The following is a 20,351-nucleotide window of genomic DNA, read 5'->3' on the forward strand; positions in this document are numbered from 1 at the left end:
CAAAGAAAGTGCAAGTCCAGCTGGCTAGGAGTCTAACGGAGAGCTGTCTGGGAGAAATTATCAGTCTCGAAAAACAATTCCAGCCTGGGTTTCTTCAGATTCCCTCCTGCTTCAGTGCCTGGGAACTGGGTTCCAGCCAGCAGCTCTGAGCTCAGCAGGCAAGGGTTCTCATGAGCCAGAAGAGCATGAAGTAGATCAGCTGGTGTCGGTAGGAAGCTTGGGACGAAGGCAGAGTTTAGGAGGAATTTGGCAGATATGCCCCCCCAGCCTGAATCCAAAGCAGAGATGCTCCCAGGCAACCAAAGCTTCATCCACTAACAAATCCCTGAGCTATTTCTATCTACCAGCTTCACTTTCGCCCACAAATGGAAGGGTCGTGTTCTGTCCAACTCAATTTGCCCACGCTGCTGTGAAACCCTGCTGAAAACAGACAGACTCCAAGCGCTTTGCCCCAAAGAACACTTGAGAGCTTGCTGTACAGGGCTACGGCGGATGCGCAAGCACAGTAACGAGCGCTGCAGCACAACCAAGCACCAAGAAAGCTGCTCTTTCTCTCCCTTTTGCTGAGCAATTAAGGTGTTACCCCAAGGAAAGCAGAGCAGGTACCTGGGCTTGTGTGCAGCACACCACCTCTTCAAGGGTGCCCAGGACAGCGGCAAAAGGAATGGCAGCTTTAAAATAACAGGCTAGCTCAAGATGTATGGCTACACCCTTCATCCCACCGAGGCAGCTCAGAAATAACTCCTGCAGTTTGTTAGCAAATAAAGCCTGGAACATGAGCTGGCCTGGGAACTGCCCTGCCAAGGAGAGAAACACCCTGCAAACCAGGGAGCTGTCAAAGCCCCAGCAAGATCAGAACTCGTGGCAGGACCCTGCAGGGAAGGATAAGGAAGCAAGACAGCTCCTCTCCCGGGGGATGAGAATTCAGCACGCTTGGGGAGAGAAAAAAACAAGTTCATCTGAAAAGAAAAAACACGCGGTGTGAGATTGGGAAGTACATGTTTACCCTGCGCCACATCAGCCAGCCGGCTCCTACGGAGCACCCTTCCAGGCTTCTGCGAGGAAGCCATTAGTAGCAGGGTGTTTGGTTTTTAGCTGGAGTCACAGCCTTATAACAATAGCAGTATCAGCATTAGCTAGCTGGAAAGGCTTTTTGGTTCGTTCCCCAGCTCAGACAGAGGACTGCAGCTAAGAGTCCCTCGAAACGCGGCACGGCCCCACCGATCCCTGCCTGCGGCAGCATCCTGCCACGGGCAGCCAACGCGCAGCAGGGAAGCAAAATGAGGGAAAACGCCACGAATGCAGCTGCATAGCTTGAGCCTGGGCTGCCATAGCGAGCACATCTCATCGCTTTCCCCGGGAAAAAGACCGAGGAGGTGGCAGGTGAACCACAGCCAGCACGGAGCTTGATGAGCAGATCCAAGAAGAATGTCTCCCCGGAGGTGAGGTGAGGCGAGGCAGGGATCCAAGCCTGTCAGCCCATCTGCCAGCCACCATTCACCACCCCAGAGCATCCCGACTCCAAGCAGCTCGGTCCAGAGTCCCATCTTCTCTCCAGCAATGGGAAAGCTGCTGCCTACAGCTGGGGTGACGGACCACCCTGGGTCCGTAAGACCCTCTTGCGTCTTGCCATCCATCCCTCGTAATCCAGGTGGTCCCTCAGAAGCCATAAGCAGCAGGATCCTGCCACGCACGGGCTCTCCAGCGAGTGGCCCTTGCCAGGCTTGGCAGTGCCAGCCCCCACGGCCCCAGGTCCGAGGAACCTGCTCTGATCGTTCCCCAGGAAAAAGTGCCCTCAGATGCTGAGGGGTGCCCAGGCACCTGCAGCCCTCACCTCTCTGCCCCACTGGGGTCCACGTGCAGTCTGCCATCGGGACATGCGATTTGATCTGGGGGCCAAGAATTTCTCAGGGAAGACCTGAGAAAGTGATCACATCCTTTTGATAGGGGGTCTAAACTCAGACATCCTTTTTTTTTTTTCTTTTTCTATTTACTAGAGCCACTTCTGGAGGCAGAAGCTTCTCTCTCACATTCCCAGGTTTGAAGGCTTGCCCAGGAGACTCTGTCAGTACCTTTAAGGTTGGCCTGGGTTATTGCTCAACATCCCTCAGTGCATGTAGAAGCGAAGCGGGCACTTGCTCCAATGGAGACTCTCGCTATACCATAAAGCAGCACTGCCCCTAGGCTCAGCCAGCTGCGTACTTCCCCGAGTAAGTGGGTGGGAAAATCCAGCCTTTGATGTTCCACTGAGTGGCTCCAAAACAAAGATGGACTACAGGAGATAAAAACACCAAACAAACTTCACAACAGGATATATCCGGCAGATAAAGTGGGAAAGAATTTAATTTCCATGGAAGGCAGACTGCATGCGGTCCATGGAATAACCAAATGGCAGCTGTTTTCCACTCCCAGCACACGCTGCCTTTTACAGATATCACACCAGCAGAGCGCAAACTGGGTGGTACAGACTGCCCAAAACCTGTGTTAGAGCCCTAAGAAGAGCCATCCCAACAAAGCTGTTCCCTGCACGCATGCTCAGCAGTTCTAACCCTTACCTCAGCCTGCCCAGAGAGCAAAAGCCTTTGCCAGGTACCTGCAAGCTGGAGATTATCCACCTCCTCGTTCACAGGGTCAGCGCAACAAGCATCAGGCACAAGTAAGCAGGCCGAAAAATGCAATCTGAAAAGCAGTAGCAATCCATTGCTAGCATGGATTTTGGTCCTGGAAATCAGAATCAATGACAGACTAGCACAGACCAAAAGAGCCCATGGCTGCTCAATCTAGAGGAAGAGCACTGGAGGGGAGAGGCGATCAACTGCCTTCAAGTAGATGAGCAGCTTCTGAGCAGAAGAGGGAGAAGGCTGTTCTCCGTATCAGGGTGGACAGGCGAGATGCTCTGTGCAAGTTGCTACTATTGATTCAGACAGGCCAGCCCAGAAAGCGAGTTTCCATCCTATTTCTGTAGCCATTTCCCCGCCTTTAGCGATCTTTCTAGCCAGAGCATTGAGAAGCTTAACAACTTCGGTTCCATCTCCCAGCAGACCCAGATCACGACACCCTCTCAGGCAGCACAGCGAAGAGAGGAAGGTGCTTGCATCAACGCCACGCTCCGGCCAGGCATTTTCTGGGTTGACGGGGCAGGGCAGCCTCACAAAGCTGCTTTTCTTCCCAGCTCCAGCAAGCCCATGGCCACCCCCTCCCCGCTTCCTCTCACCATCCTCTTCCCCCTGAAAAGAGCCCCAGAGCTCAATAGGGACACAGATGAGCCCAGCACATGGGGCTTTAAAGCCCAGCTTAAGGCAGCAGAGAGGGAAGAAAGGAATAATGAGCGACAAGCCTCATTTGCAGTCTGGCAGTGCCACCTCTACTATCCAAGCTGCTACCGGAGCCCTCTGCCACATCTATGCAATAATTTAAACATGTAAAACTGGCAGAAAAGGAAGGTTGGTTTTTTTTTTTTTTTACAAAGCTGAAAGAAGGGCTGTCACGTGGCAAGGAGCTTTGTGCAAACCACTGCCAGCCCAGCCGTGGTGAGCCCGGGGCTCTGTTCATCTGAGACACAAGAGAGGGACGAGCTGGTGCAGCCCATCACCGCGAACGTCAGGGTTTGCCCGGGAAGCGCGCAGATCCCTCTGCCCGACGCGTCTGCTGTTCACTGCCCTAGTTCACCTGTCAAAAGAAGGCTGCTCACAGCTTACACGCCAGTGGTACGCAGTACTGCTCCAAGGAGCACCGAGACCCCTGGCATCGCGTCTGGCCATGCGAGACGTAGCGGGGGGCTCAGCCTTGCAGCGCCTGTTCAGTATAAGGCAGCGGTTCTCACAAGCGTTATGAAGGGACAAAAGCCTCCGCTACCAGAAACAGCAGGACCTCTGCTATTGGCACCCCTCTCATCCCAGCTTTCCACTCCCATGCCATGCTGAACACCTATGAATAACCTCGTAAGTTCAGCTTTTGGGCACCAACAGGGGCCCCTAAAGAAGTCTGGGAACAAGTGAGTTCATCTTCAGATATCCAGCTGATACGGACCTTGCAATTCTTCTGCCTTGAGTGACAGCACAGTCCAGAGGTGAAGGTGAGCACTTGAACCACCTAACCCAAAAGATTTGGTCCAAGCAGTGGAGCGCAGCCCCAGCTGATGAGCCAGAGCTGCGAGCAGGAGACCCGAGCAAGTACAGCAGAATTCTGCTTTTCGTGAGAAGTATCTCTACAGGCACAGGGTACTCCTTCAGCATCCTCCAAGGCAACTATCTCCAGCCATACTATTCCACCAAGCAAAACAGGGCTTGTTCTGAGAGCTAAATATATGCCTCAGTCCCTAGGGGTTACTGACAAACCCTGGCAACAGGACTGCAGGAACCCTGATAATATTGTAGGATTTGCCCAGCCCTCTAAGAATAACTGCACTGCCTATGAGAACATCACAGGAATTAGCTCCCTCCTGCCCACTACACCCCTGGTACCACGCAGGAGTCAGGAACCCGCTGCTCTGGGGCAGGACTGAAAGAACATGGATTTGCAGGCTAGTTCCGCATTGCCTCAGATGGAAAACTGCTTTTTCTACAGGATTAGAAGTTTCACCCTCCGCTTCCTGCGCAGAACAGTGCAGTGCTGTGCCTGGCGCGGTCCCCGCCTGGGTGTCAGTGGAAAATAACCAGCAGTTCTCTCCATAAAGAGATTAAAAACCTTTTTACATGAACAACAGCCGACGAGGGAGGGAAGGGGAACTCTGCGGGAAGCACGTGCACACAGGACATCACGCTTCTACTCCGCAGATGTGAACTGCTAAGCCAACGGCAGCCGCCTCGGAAGGCAGAGCCCAATTCTTCCCTAGCAGGGACCGTGCCCTGAGTTTTCCCAGCCGTTCCAGGGCAACGTTGCCTTTCCTTGCCGGTGTTCCACAGGCGCTCTGCAACTCCAGCTTTGCTTGCAGCTCCCCACCCCACAGCCTCCCACGTCTCCCGTGGAAGGAGAGAAATAGCTCCCAGCCTCGCAGCACCCAAACAAGTTCACACAAGAAGCCCCTGGCAAGGCAGGGATGCCAACTGCTTTCCAGCAGCCTCACGCCCTAACCACCAGACCCAGCTTTGCACCAGTGCTGCTCTTCAGCTGGGCACCTTCCCCAGCTCGGCAGAGGTGCTGCCTCCCTAGCATTCCCCTCTCACATCCTTCGACAAGCTCTGACATTGCCCAAATTCTCTCCCAAAGGCACCGGTGCTGCAGGAAAGCTACTTGGAAGCAACTGGCATCGTTAAAAGGAGCGTCTGCCTCTGCATCCAGGGGCGCTCAGGGGATGCATAGCTGGCATTCCAGACTGGCAGAGCTCTGCCGCACATAATCCACCTGACCAGGGCACATGCCAGAACAGGTTACGCAAACAGAGCGCACGCATGCCGTGAGGGAGAACGGTCTCGGGCAGGGAAACGGGAAAAAAAGGCCGGAGAAAGAGCTGTATACTCCCTACGCATTTAAGGGTCCTCCAGCCAAATCTTTCCGGCAGGGTTGTAGAGCACTCTGACCCTTCCAGCTCGGCACTGGCAAGCGAGTATGACGGACATTTGTCCCTTCTGTGCACTGCAATGGGAGAGAGAGATTCAACCCCATCTCCTCGCCTTGCCCCCCGTTCCCGCAGGGGCAGGAACGGAGCGGAGCTGTTCTGCCGGCATTGCCACCCTCGTCTGGGCGCTGCAACCACAAACCGGGACACAGGCTCAAATAGGACTCACCGGGATGCTGCTGCATCCCCCTTTCTTCCGACCCGCAGCGTGGAGCAGAGCGGGGAGAAGTACGCCGAGGATGGAGCGCTACCCGTGGCCCAAACGGCCAAGCGATCACCCACCCCAAAACCTGCAGCCTCCCGGACCAGCAACACGGGGGAGGATGGGCACAATAGACGGAAAAGCAGGCCAGGAGGGGACTGAGGAGAGAGGCAGCTTCTCAGGCAAGTTTTTGCAGCGCGAGGACGTGCCCAGCCTTGCGCCGAGGAAGCCATGCGCCCGCCCTGCGAACAAGAGAGCACCCAAGCATGCACACGCAGGCAGGCGTGCAGCCTCCCCGCAGGCTGGGGCACACCAGGCCACCCCAGGAGGGAGCACTGGGGGGACTGAAGTTTCAGCAGATCCCATAGGAGAGCCTGGCTTTGTATTCCCCCGCCACCGCGGCCGAGGACGGCGAGCAGGCAGAGTGCGAGACCCGCTGCTCCCACGCTGCGGCTCACCTTCTTCTTCCAAACCTTACGGTGACGACGCTGGAGGAGAGACCAGAATGAGAGAGGCCACTGCGGCAGAACCAATGATCCTTCTGGTTCGTATCCTGCTGATAGCAGATGTTTAATGGAAGAGTGCCAGAGCCATGCAAGGGCTGAGCAAGCTTGCCTATACCATCCCACGATGTGGAAATTAGCTCTTCGGAGCTTCCTCAGCCAGAACTGGCTTAACTTACACGATTGCCAAATAACTGATTGACGCACCCATCGTGATTTTGCCTAATCCTTTTTCAGCCCCTTAATATTTCTGGCTCTTACACCATCCATTGGCAACAAATTCCTTAGTTTAACTTGTCTCCATGGACCAGTGGCCCCCTTTTGAGCCCGCTGCCTAGCTCCTCCACCCCTCCAGTCTTTAATAGGAGCAAATTCACCTCCTACACACCTCTCTGCATCACACCCCTTTACACTGACCTTTCTTTCCTAGTGAAAGCCAAGAGGCCCCAGCACCCACAGGGGAAGGGCTGTGGGCTGCCCGATCCCGTTGAGACGTGCCGACAGGCGTGCACAGAGGCCGGAGGGACGCTCAGTTTTTAGGTGACCCGGGTGTTACTCTTCAAAGGCGAGGCTGGAAGCCCCCTGCAGTGGGCAAGCTCTGTTCGGATCTTCCCTTTCCCTGCCACGCACCCTTGTGCCCAGAGCCACCAAACCTGAGACCTGCCAGTGACACAGCAGAGCGGGTAGCCCAACTCCAGCCCCGTGATTCCCTCCTGCCCTGGCTTGCAGCAGCAGGCACAGGGCACCGTGTACTTGGTGTCCCCAGGCACGGCGGCAAGAAGCCAGACTGAGTGACCGGAGATTTCCCTTCCCCTTCCCAAGCTTGTGGGAACCCAGAAATTCAGCACCCAGGATGAAGACTTAACCAAAGGCGAGGGCAACAGAGACGAAGGACAACCTCTGGAGAAGGGGTCTCTCCCTCACCAGGGTTACCAGGGTTATGTCACCCATCGCCATCCAGGGTCCAGGGACGTGCATCTCGGTGCCGTTGTTTGCAGGCAACCTCACTGCCCAGGAATGCAGCGGCTTATGGGGGCAGGGAGACGTGCCGAGGGTGGGAAATGCTTCCTGTGCAGAAGAGCTCGCTCCTCAGCACTGTCTATTAAACAAAGCCACAAGTGACCTGGCTACTTAGCTGAGGAAACACCAGCCGTCCCCGGAGCGGAGGGCTGCTAGGCGAGCTCCATCGCCCAGCTCCAGGACCCCGCGATCGGAGTCAGCCGGTCACGCAAAGCGGCCGCAGATGCAGGAGCCGTATCCGCACATGTCCCGGGGCTGAAGTTTCCCCGTGTCTAAATCCACCTTTGATCCAATCCGCTTAGTTCTACATCCTCCGAGACTTCCGAATACTAAGCTGATGCTCTGCTTGCTGCAGAGATGCCCTGTAAGAACTAGGGGAGCTTTGGTTTATGGCTTATAGGGCACTACTGAGGAAGGCAGCTCCCGGGCTTTCATGACCCACTGAAACTGAAGAAGAGGTTGTTCCCCGTGGGTTGGGATAAGGGAGAGGGAACAGCAGGCTCTGGGGTGGGTATGGGGCTGCAGACCACTTGAGAAACACAGCCCCCAGTCACTGCACCCCCGGGCAGAGTCCACCCCAGCACAGGCTGGCAGCAAACACGTCTCTCCCAAAGCCCTGCATCCATCAGCGTGCCTCTGCTGCACCGGTATTCCGACCACAAGACAAAGGCGGCAAGAAATAGGGGATTTCTGCAAGTTTTGGTCTCTGCACCCCTCTGCTTAGACCGGGATAAGTTTGTTAAGAAGGGAACTGTGCTGAAAGAAGCAGCTCTCACCTAGATGGAGCTCAAATGGCTCCTCGTGATAGAGTTTCCCCATGCAACTGCCAGGAGTTTCCACTGATCCTAGTTTATCTCTTAGATAAACAGCATCAGTTAAAACAATTTGCTCAGGGATTTTACCACTACATAAACAGACAGCGCAGGGTAACAAGGAAAGCTGAGAGAGAAGCTGGCTGTAAGCAGGAGAGGTACAAATAAAACAAAGAACCTGTTTTCTCAAAGGCTGACTCTCCGAGAGCCTAACTGTCCCGAATGAAGCTACAGCCCATCTCAGGCCAAGCTCTTGCCAATCCCAAGCCACACGAAGGGGCCCCGCAGCCCAGTCAAAAGGATTTGCTTGGGTAATAACCGGGGAAGAGAACTCAGTTCTGACCCCATAGCCTTGACAGATCTCTTCCTTAGCAAAGTTTTCAGGTACCAACAGAATGAGAAGTGGCAGAAAAAGGATCAGCCCAAACAAATCCTCTGGCAAAATATCACTGCCACAGTACAATCCTGCACCTCCTGTAGAAGAAAAATACTCCCCGGCCACCATGATAAAAATGCCACTGGAATCACTGAAGAGGATCCTAATTATATAAAACATGACAGCGAAGGAGCCATTCCCTCTGGGAAAGCACACGGGGAAGAGCGGACTCCCCAGAAGCTTGCCCTGGTCCGTAACGGGACGGCAGCATCCCACAGCCCAGCTGTGGGCAGCGGCACACAGCCAGCCCTCTCCAGCTCCTCTCCTGCTGCGGGTCCATTTCAAATGCAGCCATCTAGGAGTTACAGGATCCATCCCAAATTCAAAGCAAGGACCTTTCTGGTCTGCTGCATAATGCCAGGCGCTGGGTTTTCCCCAGCGATGGCATAACAGCATCTGAAAAAAAATACATCATCAGTTATGTCCTCTTCTACCAGGACAGGATCCATCCCGAATTCAAAGCAAGGACCTTTCTGGTCTGCTGCATAATGCCAGGCGCTGGGTTTTCCCCAGCGATGGCATAATAGCATCTGAAAAAAAAAAAAATATTAAAAAAATCAGTTATGTCCTCTTCTACCAGGACAGCCACCAAGAGAAAGGCAGCTGCACTGCTTAACGTCACAGGAGCAGGGACCCAGAGAGGAGACAGTCAGCAACAAGAGACCACCCCAGCCGTGCCAAGGAAGGATGCCACCCCTTTTCTTGCACCCCTGGGCGGCCAGTGCCACCCACTGCTGCTGGGCCATCACCCCAGCACTACTGGGAACAACCTGCTCCCCACGCCACCCCTTTCCTGCGGGCAGGCTGCTCCTCCCACACCTCGCTCCGCAGATCCAGCCAAGCAAGACTTCTCCTGCCAGCCTACCTGGCTGAGCTATGACTGGAATGCCGTCCCTGGCTGCCCGCCTGGCCGCTGCCCGTTAGCGCAAGAGCGGATTAAGGTTTATCGGCAGAAAGGTGCAAGGCAAAGGGTTAGTACTGCTGGCAGGCAGCACCCAACCAAGCCCGGGGAAGTACGTCTCTCCTGGGCCGGCTGCATGGAGGAACAAGGAAATAAATGGCCTCCAGGACAGAGAAACCTTAGGAAGGAATCCAAAACCACCCCTGACCGCCATCTGCCTCTGCTTTCTGTTCCGAGACGCACACATCGCAACCACGCACAAGCACTTCGCTCCCTCTCCAGAGGTTTCTTGCTCAGCCTCCGCTGGTCCCCACGGGAATCGTTGCCTGAGGGATGAGACCAGGGTGAGCCCCAGCCTGCCCTGACCCTCGGGGGGGGGGGGGGGCAGTTACAGACCCCCAGGCAGAGCCCTGCGGGTACCACTGCAGGCACTGGGAACGGGGGTCTCGGCGCTGCTGAAAAGGCAACGGAGGAGCCAGCCCACGGTACCGATGAAGGGAGCCCCGGGTACTGAGGCACAGCCCCCAGAACGCGCTCTAACCTCTTTTTCGCTCCTCTCCTTCCTTCCCAAGCTCAGATGATTTTTGCCTTCTGCAGGAACAAGGAATCTCACCACGTTCACCGAGAACGCACGGAGCTGGAAACACAGCTTACAGCTCCAACCGGCCAATTTGATTTTCTGTGTCCGTGCCCATCGCTGCCAGCTGCTTCCTGGGCCATGCAAAGCAGGAAAGTTTGTTTGGGGCTGTCCTGTCTGGGATGAGAAGCCAGAATCCAGCTTGCCTTATGCAGTCAGAGGGTTCATTCAGATCACTTTTAGACCCTCGCCACCACTTCAGGGCTGATGCTTCCTTTGTCATACAGTTATTCCTTGATTTTACAGAACTACTTGAAAGCCTGAACTGACCTAGGGCCCCAGAGCATTGTTTTTTTTCCCAGAAGCAGAGCAAGATACGGTGCTTCTTGGCCAAGGAGAACAGCTTCAGAGCCAAGACAATCACAATTTGGCAGCTGAAATAGAGTTGGCGAGCGATGTATTAGTTGATTTTTCTCCCCCTCCGCCCTCCGGCGACTTCTCTTCTGCAGTTTAGGGGTTCAGAACTACTGCAAGTGCTGGAAGGCTATGACTTATTCAACCCTTTGGTTACCGAAGCTGAGCACCTGGCAGTTTTCTGTTCCGGTAGGAGTTAACATGTACCCGGCCAGGTTAAAGGCTTTGGCTGCGATCCTCCACCTGCAACAAACATTGCTGCAGCACGAGGGGCTGGGAAGACCTTTAAAGACTAGTTTTCAGAACGTGAATTTAGCCTCGGATGGGGGCTTTAGTTCAACACCACACAGCACACGCGCAACAAGTGGTTAGAAATAAACTCTGAGCGTCCCTCCCGGCCTTTGGGTTCTGCAGCATGAGCTGCCCTTCCAGTCTGCAGCTATATTTCCGAGGAATGGATAAATTGCATTAGTGGCATTTATGCTAGAAGGAAGGCAGGAACCAGCTCTAGCCACGCTCTCCTTAGCTAAAATGCTGAAGAAGTCCAGTTTCAATGCCTCTTCTATTTGCTTACTCCTCCGGACCAGCAGGGATGCTAGGATTTTACCCAGGCAGAGAAAAGAACAAGCCGAGGTATAATGTCCAAGAGCGCGTTTGGCAGACCACCTCGGCACCACGCACGTACGATCAGCGTGCGGTGCTCGCAGCAGCCCCATGCTCCCTGTTGCTGTAGATGGAGTCAGGAACCGGCTAATAAGCAGCCTGGAAGGCCAAAGGAAACTCAAAGTACATTGCCATTGCATCCAGGGGAGTGCCATAGCGGGGAGAGTTCCAGGGAATCCACAAGTAACACAGGGAAAAACAGCCCCCCAAGGGAGATCTCCCCTGTCATCAGCTCTCCTCCCGTTTTACGTGCCAACAGCCTGGCTATCTATCTGTAAAGCTCCGGTATTCTGGCTGCAGCATCAAGTGTCTGCCCCAGCCGTTCAGATTGGAGATGCAGGTGGGTTATCTCAGTTGTCCTGAGTTTTCCCCTTCTGCTGGCAGCAGTGAGCAGCCCACCAAGTAAGGACTCCTGGGTCCCATTCCCTGCTTGGTCACAGACTTGCTCTGCGAACTGGGACCGTATCGCTGCTTACTTGCCATACCTGTCTCAGTCTGCAGAAAGGCAGGCAGCGCCTAGGGGAGTTAAACAGCTTGTTAACACGGGCAAATTGCTTTAAAGCCCTTAAAAGAAAGATAACTGCTTCTCACTGTTCTCCAACCAATTCTGAGCCTCCGCACTTCGCTCTCTCCCCAGGAGCAGCGGTTTGGACGAGACCGATTCCAACCCAGAGCACTCCTACGTGTCTGAAGAGAGTTGCGAGCTGGTCTCCACGCTGGTCTGGCCCTGCTCACCTGAAACACAGAGCTGAGGACTAAATACCCAGAGAGAGGCAATGCACTTAGAAGTCCCGAGATCAGCAAAAGCTCCCTCAGCCTTTTTCTGTTCCCCTTGTTTTAATTGAGTATCACCCACAAATCAAAGATGCTGAGGCACAGCCAGTCCTCCGGTTCACTTAAGCTAATTAGCATCCCTGCAAGACTGAAAGAGCACAGTGGTCTAATATTAGACAGAAGATGCACTTACAGCCCATCAAGATGACACAACATCCTCTGGGAGTGCGCAGCTCTCTTCCAACTTCACTACTATGCAGGGGAAAAAAATAGGATAGGAAGAGGCTGTCAGTCATGGAAGATGTTAAGGTTTGGCTCCTGAATCTGGAGAGGGGCAGCAGAGCCATTTTAACCTGCTTTACTTCTCCCAAAAAGGCAGCTCAAGATGAGATAATGGAATAAGCGAGCTGCAGGGCAAGGCTACAAGCAAAGCCCAGCTGTGAAAGAGCATCTCTAGCCTATAAACCACGAGTAGCAGTGCCGGTCCTCTTTCAGGGCAGAAATCCACTAAATCCAAGAAATCCGGCTAAATCTACGTGGCCCCAGCTTGAGGAAAAAACCCACTGCCTAGTTACTCTAAGAATGACACACGCAGACTCCTTTCTGCGGCACGCCAGGCAAACACCAGCCACGGCTCCTACTCTGCTTAAAGACAGAGGAAACAGACACCCTTACAGCCGTTTGCGTTGCAAAAGACCTTTTACCAGCAGGTTTCTGCGTGATCCATAAGATCTCCGCTGCCTGGCACTGCCTCTGGAATGGGACAAAGCAGCTACGTGGCAGTGCAAGGCAACGCAAACAGGCAGCACGTTTACCGAGTGGAGAAATTTGGCTTTCAGGTGAAGCTGCAATACAGACCTAAGGAGGCAAGGAAAATTAATCGGGCTGGGATCTGGCCAAGGCACAAGAGCTCACACGGCGGTATTGCTCAAGCTGCAATGGTGATAGAGGGCGTTCAGAAAGCAGCAAAGCAACAAGAGAAAGCGGGCGAGACACTGGGTGGGAAAGTACAAGCTTCGGAAGACGAGCAATTCACGGGGGCTTGAGGCAGGACTGGGGACAGAGCCCAGGCTGCACCGCTGCGCGTACCCGGCCGCGCCGTTTCAGCTTGCCATCGTTGAGTAGGAAGATTAACGGAGACCAACGTGGCCGCTGGACACAGGAGGAGCCAGGGGAGTAAAAATTAGAAGCAAAGAAGAAAGTAGTTTGAAACTTTGCACATTCTTACTCGCTTAGTAGTCTGTGCTGCAGCCAGACTGAAATTAGCCAAATTGGGTATGAATTATTGAAAGCACTAGAGTCCCATTTCCTTTGCTAATCAAAGAAAATGATTCCAGGGAGCCGAAAATGCGGGAAGAGCAGCAGTTTTTCACGGAAAAAAAAAAAGAAAAAGACACTGCTAGAATGGCTTTTTTAAGGAGGGAGCAGCTTGCAGAGCACCGTTTACCTCTTCCAATCCACAGCCCATCGGGGACAGGAGGCTACCCATCCAGTCCCGGGGCACTGGCCGCTCCATCCCCAGCCTGGCCACGCAGCACATCAAAGAGCTCTCCTGCTCCTGGAAGTCATCCCGAAGGAATGCAGGACCTTTGCAGCGTTCAGTAAGATAAACAGACTGAAGTCCCGCTCCCCTGTAAGGATTAGCGGGGAACAAGCCCGGACGGGTGCCGGCAGTTCCAGCAGGCGCCTGGCAGCTCTGACAGGCAGATGCTCACGGGCGAAGGCTGACCTGCCCAGTGCTGCCCATTACCCCACCACAGCTCTGGACGGCCCGAAGGCTGGGGCAGGTCAGCTCTGTCCTCCTCACCAACAGAACCCATCTCCAGGGCTTCGTTTGGAAACCAGATGAGTACCGAGCCATTTCCCTCGCATCCTTTCTGCTGGGCCAGCTTCTGTGGATACCCAGGCTGACCCATGCGCCCCAGCTCTCAGCTAGGGAGTCCGAGACGAGCAGCACAAAGTTTGGGTGTACCGAAGGGAGAGTTTTGCCCACCTGGAGCAACAGGAGCCAGCAATTTGCAGCAGAGAGAAATGGAGAGTCGAGTTCTGCCCCTGCCAGAAAGGCAAGGCCACTCAATCTTAGGCGGCTGTAAATTGGTTACAGCATTAAAATCAATCTAAATTCATACATGTGACTGTCTGGCTGCATTCTGCCAGCAGCCATGCCTGTATATTTAATTTACACTTCCAGCACATACAGCGTGACAGGGCTGACTGCTCCTTCCCATGTCTGGTGCCGTGCAAAGAGATACGGAGCAGACAGGGAAGGTCTGGACAGAAGCAGCCATAGCACAGCAACATCTTTTGTTAAAGTGACACCATGACCAAAAACCGGTCAGCGTGTAAAGGCTCACACAGCACAGGCTGCCTGCAAAGCCTGGCCCCGCAGCCTGCGGCATCAGCAGGGCTGACCTCCAGCACGTCAGCGAAAGCAGCGTGTGCCCAGGTGTAGTACAGGCTCCCAACCTCTCATCCAAGCTGGAGGAGGGAGAGAGGGACGCAGGTCCCCATTTTACAGGGTGGCTGCAGGATAGGGGCAGAGGGTGTCAGGGAAAGGCAACGAGACAGAGTCCTGCCTTGCGACAGGTTATCAAGGAGTCCAAAAACCAGTTCTGCAACGCCAGGGGATGCAAAGAGACCGAAGGAGATGCCACAGCCCCAAATCTGCAGGCATTCGGTTTAGGAGATACTCAGAGGGGAGAAATTGGGAGCCAGCCTTGTCAACAGGAACGGTGATGCCTGCCAGTAGGAAGCGTCACTCCACTGGCACCCACTCCCTGCCGCCCCAAGGGAGCGGCGGCCGCCCCCGCAGCAGGATTTCTTCTCCCCAGCACCACCACCAAAGGCTTACACGTGCCCACGGAGGAGCTCCCTGCAGCAATCCCCTGCACGCACCTCACGTCAAGTCCCCTGAGCGGGGCTGATGCTGCGCAAGCATCCTGCAGCGGGAAGCACCAAAAGGAGCCTGCAGGGACTGAGAAGTGGGATGTGGAAACGTTTCAGACTGGTCCCCTGTGGGAACTCAGACTACCTTTCCCACTCCCGCATCCCTTCTCCACCCTTCTCTTCTACCCCGCGGCTGTACAAAAAAGGATGAAATCGGGAGAACGCCGCTTCCCTGGGCATTCCCACCAGCCAGGAGATGATGTACCAGCCCCGGATCAGCACCCATCGATACCTAGCCATTCGACGACAAAACACACCGCAGAAGGAGACACAGAGCCTGCCGGAGCCCGCAGCAGCAGCTCCCCTCCGTAGCGCAGCAGACAGCAAGCCACAGTCCCCCTCCAAGTTATTAGCGGAGCAAACAAAGGAAAAGCAGACCCAAGAGCACATGGCCAGGGCCCAGCACTTGTCATAACTGCACAGCCGGCACTGCCGAGAGATACGGCATCTGTGCTGCTGACCAACAAGCCCTAGAGCCGATCCCACAGAGAAATGCAGCAGGATGTGCCAGAGCGGGAAGCGGGGCCAAAGGAGCCTTCCCAGACCAGTAGCCTCCCACACCAGATTAAAATTCCATAGGAATTTGCTAAACAAATCGACTCTCTTAGCTACCGCCATAAACCCCTGGGATGTTTTGCATTACTGCCACGTAAGGGAGGGTGGAAACAGACCCTTCACGCTTGGCCCACGCACGGGGCCCCCCACGATAGCGGCGAGAGCATCTCCCGCAACCACTGGTCCAGCCGGTCCAGGGGCAGGCTGGCTTCTGCACCGTCACCCACCAGTAAGCCCCTGCTCTCCCCAGTGCCAGTCCCCGAGAAGAAACCTCCTCCAGCCCCGGCAGCTAGCTGAGCTGCCTGCTGTGCCCTTGCTACCCCAAGCCCGTGGATGGGGAGCCAAGAAGGGGCCCCAGGAGTGTTCAGTGGTGGATTTTCTCCTCTCAGTTTACTACATTTTACAGCTGCTGGCTAACTCGTTCACCCTCCCGAGACGGAGGTGTTGATGCTGTTCTCATTATCTTCCATTCGAAGCAGAGCCAAGAAGAGGAGGGAAGGAAAGAAAAACCTTCTTGAAGAAGAACCCCCCACACTAACCCTCTTCCAGCCCCCTCCCTCGCCTGTTCTGAAGCACAATGAAATGCCAGGGATGGATTAAAAAGAAATAGTTGCAGGACTGGGGAAGGGCTGCAGAGAGACCAGACCATGGGAAGTGACTGCAGCCCAAATCACCTTACACAAACCCATGCCAGCAATTTCCTTGCTGAGAGGAGCCTACTGTGCATGCCTTACAGTCTCTGTAAGGAGCCTGAAAAGAAAATTTTGCATGGGCTGGTTTACAAGAACAAAACGTCTCAGTTCTATGGAGGCAGAGACCTAAAAAGAAAGAGAGGACAGAATAAAAGTGAACAGGCAGAAGACAAAACGGAATGGACAGTGTAACTTAAAGGGAGGTGCTTTCAAAGCAGTCCCGCTCCCAAGTAGACATGGGAGAACTGAAGCTTCAGGGCTGGATGCAATTCCTTCACGGGAGTAATTAAGAGGGTTGTCACAGAGATGAAAAGTCGGAGGAGAGTTCTGGACTGGCTAGAATCAGAATTTCAATAGGAGCTAAGTGCCATTTTTAAACATATGGAGCATCTGCAGCACACTGCATGTTGAACACCAGCCAAAGCAGCTAGCTTTATTATGGGCATCTATATGGAAAAGAGTTTCAAAGGCCGGCACGCTATCCTCACAGCAGCACCCCGAGACACCACACTGGCCCCCTCCAGTTCCTAGGCTGGGTAACACACAGCACCCAAAGGTGACCGACCACCCCTGCCTACCCAGAGGGAGCAGCCCCAAGCCCACAGCCACACCGGGGCTGGAAGAAGCAGCAGAGAAGTTCCCTCGCGCTACGGAAGCACAAGCTCAGCACTAACCACGACCGCTCTCAGCAGCCTGGGAAGCTAGCGGGTAGTCCAGAAAGGGTTTGGGACGGCTGCTGTACACGCACATAGAGGGTCAGTCCTCAGCCTTGCTCTCCGTGCTGGAATAATTCCTGTCGGGAGCATCGCCCGTGTACTACCCCCAAGGCAGGCAGATCTGTCCTTACCAAAAGGCTTAACAACCCCCCGGCTTGGTTCACGAGCCCTATTTTCCACGTCACCTGAGAAGCTGAAGTGACACCGCACTTGTTAAAGCGCAGAGCAAGGCCGTACTGCTCTGGGACGAGGGTCTCGAGCCACCAGCAGGACCTTCTGTTACAGTGCCGTGTGTTTACCGTAGCCAACGCCTCCGAGTTTCACTATGCGCTGTGCTCGTAAAGCCAACGTACGTGGCTTTTCCCAGGACGTTCAAAGTCCACGCACATCTCCAAAGCTAGCAAAGCAGTCTTGGCTGGGGCAATTGCACCAGCGTTAATGCAAATCGTGCCACAAGCAAGGCACTATTTAAGAGGAGCTCTGGGTTCTCATTAACTAAGGCCCTAACAAAGGTTTAGTCTGAACTTCCTTCCACCCAGACAGCTCAATATGCAGTCAACACACAGCCCCTCCCACACCATACACAAAAAAAAAAATCTTGATTTTCTTCAAGCGCAGTTGCGATCAAAGTGAAATACGAGACACGCACAGAGGAAAGATCTCTCGGGGATTAGTCAGCTGTTGAACTCCAGAAGACCGTGCTCGATGGCCTTGGTCAGGGGAAAGCAAGGAGAGGAAAGCACTGCACCTAGCACAAAGCCTGCTGGTGCTGTGCCTTGGGAAGCTCCAACACCCGACTCCAGGCCTTTTCCTGCAGTACCAACGTTCAAGGCACAAATACAGCGAGGCCGGGGCTTATCAGGCTAATTCTTTCCCTGGGAAGCCTCATCCAGATGTTTTGAAGAACAAGGAGAAATCCACTCCCAGCGTGCTGCTTGGGGCTGGCTCCCTTTCCCATGCGTTCCTCCACAGAGGCACCAGAGCAAATATCTTCCTTTGCCCAGGGACCCAGTCCAAGCCTGCGTCCCAGTCTCCTGCGCAAGCCCCAGAGCGGCTCCTCTGCCGTTTAGCACCAAAAAACTTCCCTCCGGGCACCCTCAGCGCTGAGCCAGTTTGCAGAGCTTAGCTGAAGTCTTGCATTTTGACTCCAGCTGGTCAAAGCATTTCTATTACAATTAAGTGTAATCAAAACACACTGGTTTTACTCTAACCTGAGCTGTTTCACAGAGATGCCCTGGTTTGAACTCCCCTCTTAGACAGGAAAGATTTTGATGTCTAGGAATTTTCCAAGCTGGAGCGACAGGAGATGAAGATACTCAAAACATTCGTGTTTTTCCACTCAGCTGCCACCATTCTTCCAATTCTTTCTGCAAAAGCACTCAAAAGTTTGTTTTTAAACTCAAAGTGCAGCAAAGAGCAGTGTTCTGGGCAGCTTTTCTTTGAACCCTCCTGTGGGGAGCTGATGGGAAACAAGTCCTGGAGCTAAATTCTCAGACTCAGAGCCCAGAAATGGTTCCCAGGGTGGCAGGAGCAGGTTCTCATGGCTGGTTTTACACGGCCTCCCAGAAGCCAGCAGGGCAGCTGCACTGGGCAAGCTGAAAGGGACTTCCACAGACCTCAGGAGGGGCCTGAGCTTTAGGTAGGGCTCAAGGGAAACCAAGGTTTTGGGGAGTCAGTTTGTTCCATCCTCTCTACAGCAAACCTGCTAGCACCCAGCATATAGGCTACTCGCACAACCACCAGGCTTCCAAGACACGGGAAGAAGAAAAGCAATTCCACTGGATATGACAAGAAAGGTGGGTTTGTCAAGGCGAGTGAAACGGCTGCTACTTCAGCCAGATACCAAAATAAGAATCACTGCATCTCCCCCGAGCAACACTTTTTGACCCACCTGACACACGAGTAACTCAAGGTTGCATCATTTTTGTCATTTCTCAGCAACGCAGTCTGGACAGGTGTCCATCAGTTTGAGAAATCAGGTCCACCACACATGGCGAGTTATCTGCAGGCTGTTTTCCAGCCCTCTCCAGTCCCCACTCTCCCCACACCAGCCTGAGCCGCCAGCCGTGCAGGTTGACCCCATCTCTGCACGCCGACAGCATCCCGGTGAGCCTTTGGGAAGAGGGGACTAATGAGTTAAAGGAAGGAAGCTATGCAGCAAATGATCTTCAGGGAAGAGGGGAGTCCCAAAACGAATCATCTGCTACCTGGCATCAGGAAAGGTTAATGTAGCAGGGAGGAAAGATAAACCTACCTATAACTGCATGGACCTGCAATTTAATCACAGGGGGGAGAGAGAGAGAGAGGGTTTAGACCTGCCCAGTTTTGGCACCTTCAACTCCCTTGCACAACAGCATGGGAGAAACACCACGCAACTCCTTCCTATGGTACTGCAGCAGAGGACGTGCTTACAGACAGAGACATCCACCTACAGCTTGGTGCAGGCAGGCACTCCGCACCTCTCCCCTCCTGGGACCAGGACAGGGTATAGCACACCGGGAACAACAGTCCCATCACCACCCCAGCCCTCTGCGAGAAAAGTTTTCCATGGCTAGGATGTGTCCCCAGTTGCAGCAGGTCTCAGCCCAGCTCATCGAACACAGCCAGCCCCAACACACCAGGAGCTGTAACGAGCATTACACCAACGCAACACAATTTTGAAGCTTCCCCCACTAAAGGCAAAAGAAGGAACGGGTCCCAGTTCTCCACTGAATCTATAGCATTAGGAAGAAAACTAGATTTCTCATCAGCTCCCGGGGGCCTTAAGGGACAACATCCTTCACCACAAACGGGAACCACCTAGCTCAGCCACCCCAGCTCACATCCAGCACGTGCAAAATGAACGTCCCAAAGAACACAGCAAACGAGCGAAGACGGAATTCTTCCAAATGTTTGCGCAGGTTTAGCAAAAACAACCACACACACACACTTCTTTCTCCTGCCTCCCTCTCCACTAGGTGCAAAGAAGGAGCAGGACTGATACCTTTCAAGTGCAATATGGAATACGTATACGTGTAGAAAACGTCCAGTGTCCCTCCCGCTTACAAAACCCACTTGAGACGGGTGCCTCTTGTGAGCCACTTTGCTGAATTAGCTCTCTCCCAGCCTGAGTTCGGTCATTTACCTCTGTCAGCATTCACAGCTGGAAAAAGGGGTTATGGCCTCTCCTCTGCACATCCAAGGGGAGGAGGGAGCCGATCTGCATGTTTATTTGTTGTCTGTGCAGAATTCCTGCATTCCTTCCCTTGTTTACTCATCTGCTCTCGGGACATACTCAGACCCCAGCAAAGGGCTTTTGGGGCACCACATTCCCCCATGAGCTCAGAACTCTTGCTGGAATAGAGGGGGGAAGAAAGAAGCCAGCAAAAGGGTTATTACAGAGGTAGGTTTTCAAGGTGGTTGGGCAACAAGTAGAAGAAAGATCAATTCTCTCCAGATGTGCCTCTATGGAGAGCAGAGCTCCACACCTGGAGGTCCAAGACCCTATTAAAGAGCACATATGGGCTGTCTCCCCCCGCCCCAGCTCTTCCCAACAGCTTTGTTGTTACCCCCACAGCAGCACTAGTAACTCAGCCACTCTCTT

At 54.0% G+C, this 20,351-nt stretch overlaps 1 protein-coding gene across 4 annotated transcripts in view; it reads right to left on the reverse strand.

The window, feature by feature from the left end:
* Positions 1-20,351, reverse strand: part of AGRN (agrin) — a 125,183-nt gene that overhangs the window by 95,368 nt on the left and 9,464 nt on the right. The gene's annotated exons all lie outside the window — the stretch shown is intronic.

The sequence above is a fragment of the Accipiter gentilis genome, chromosome 1, assembly GCF_929443795.1.
Source record: "Accipiter gentilis chromosome 1, bAccGen1.1, whole genome shotgun sequence".
NCBI classification, from domain to species: Eukaryota; Metazoa; Chordata; class Aves; order Accipitriformes; family Accipitridae; genus Astur; species Astur gentilis.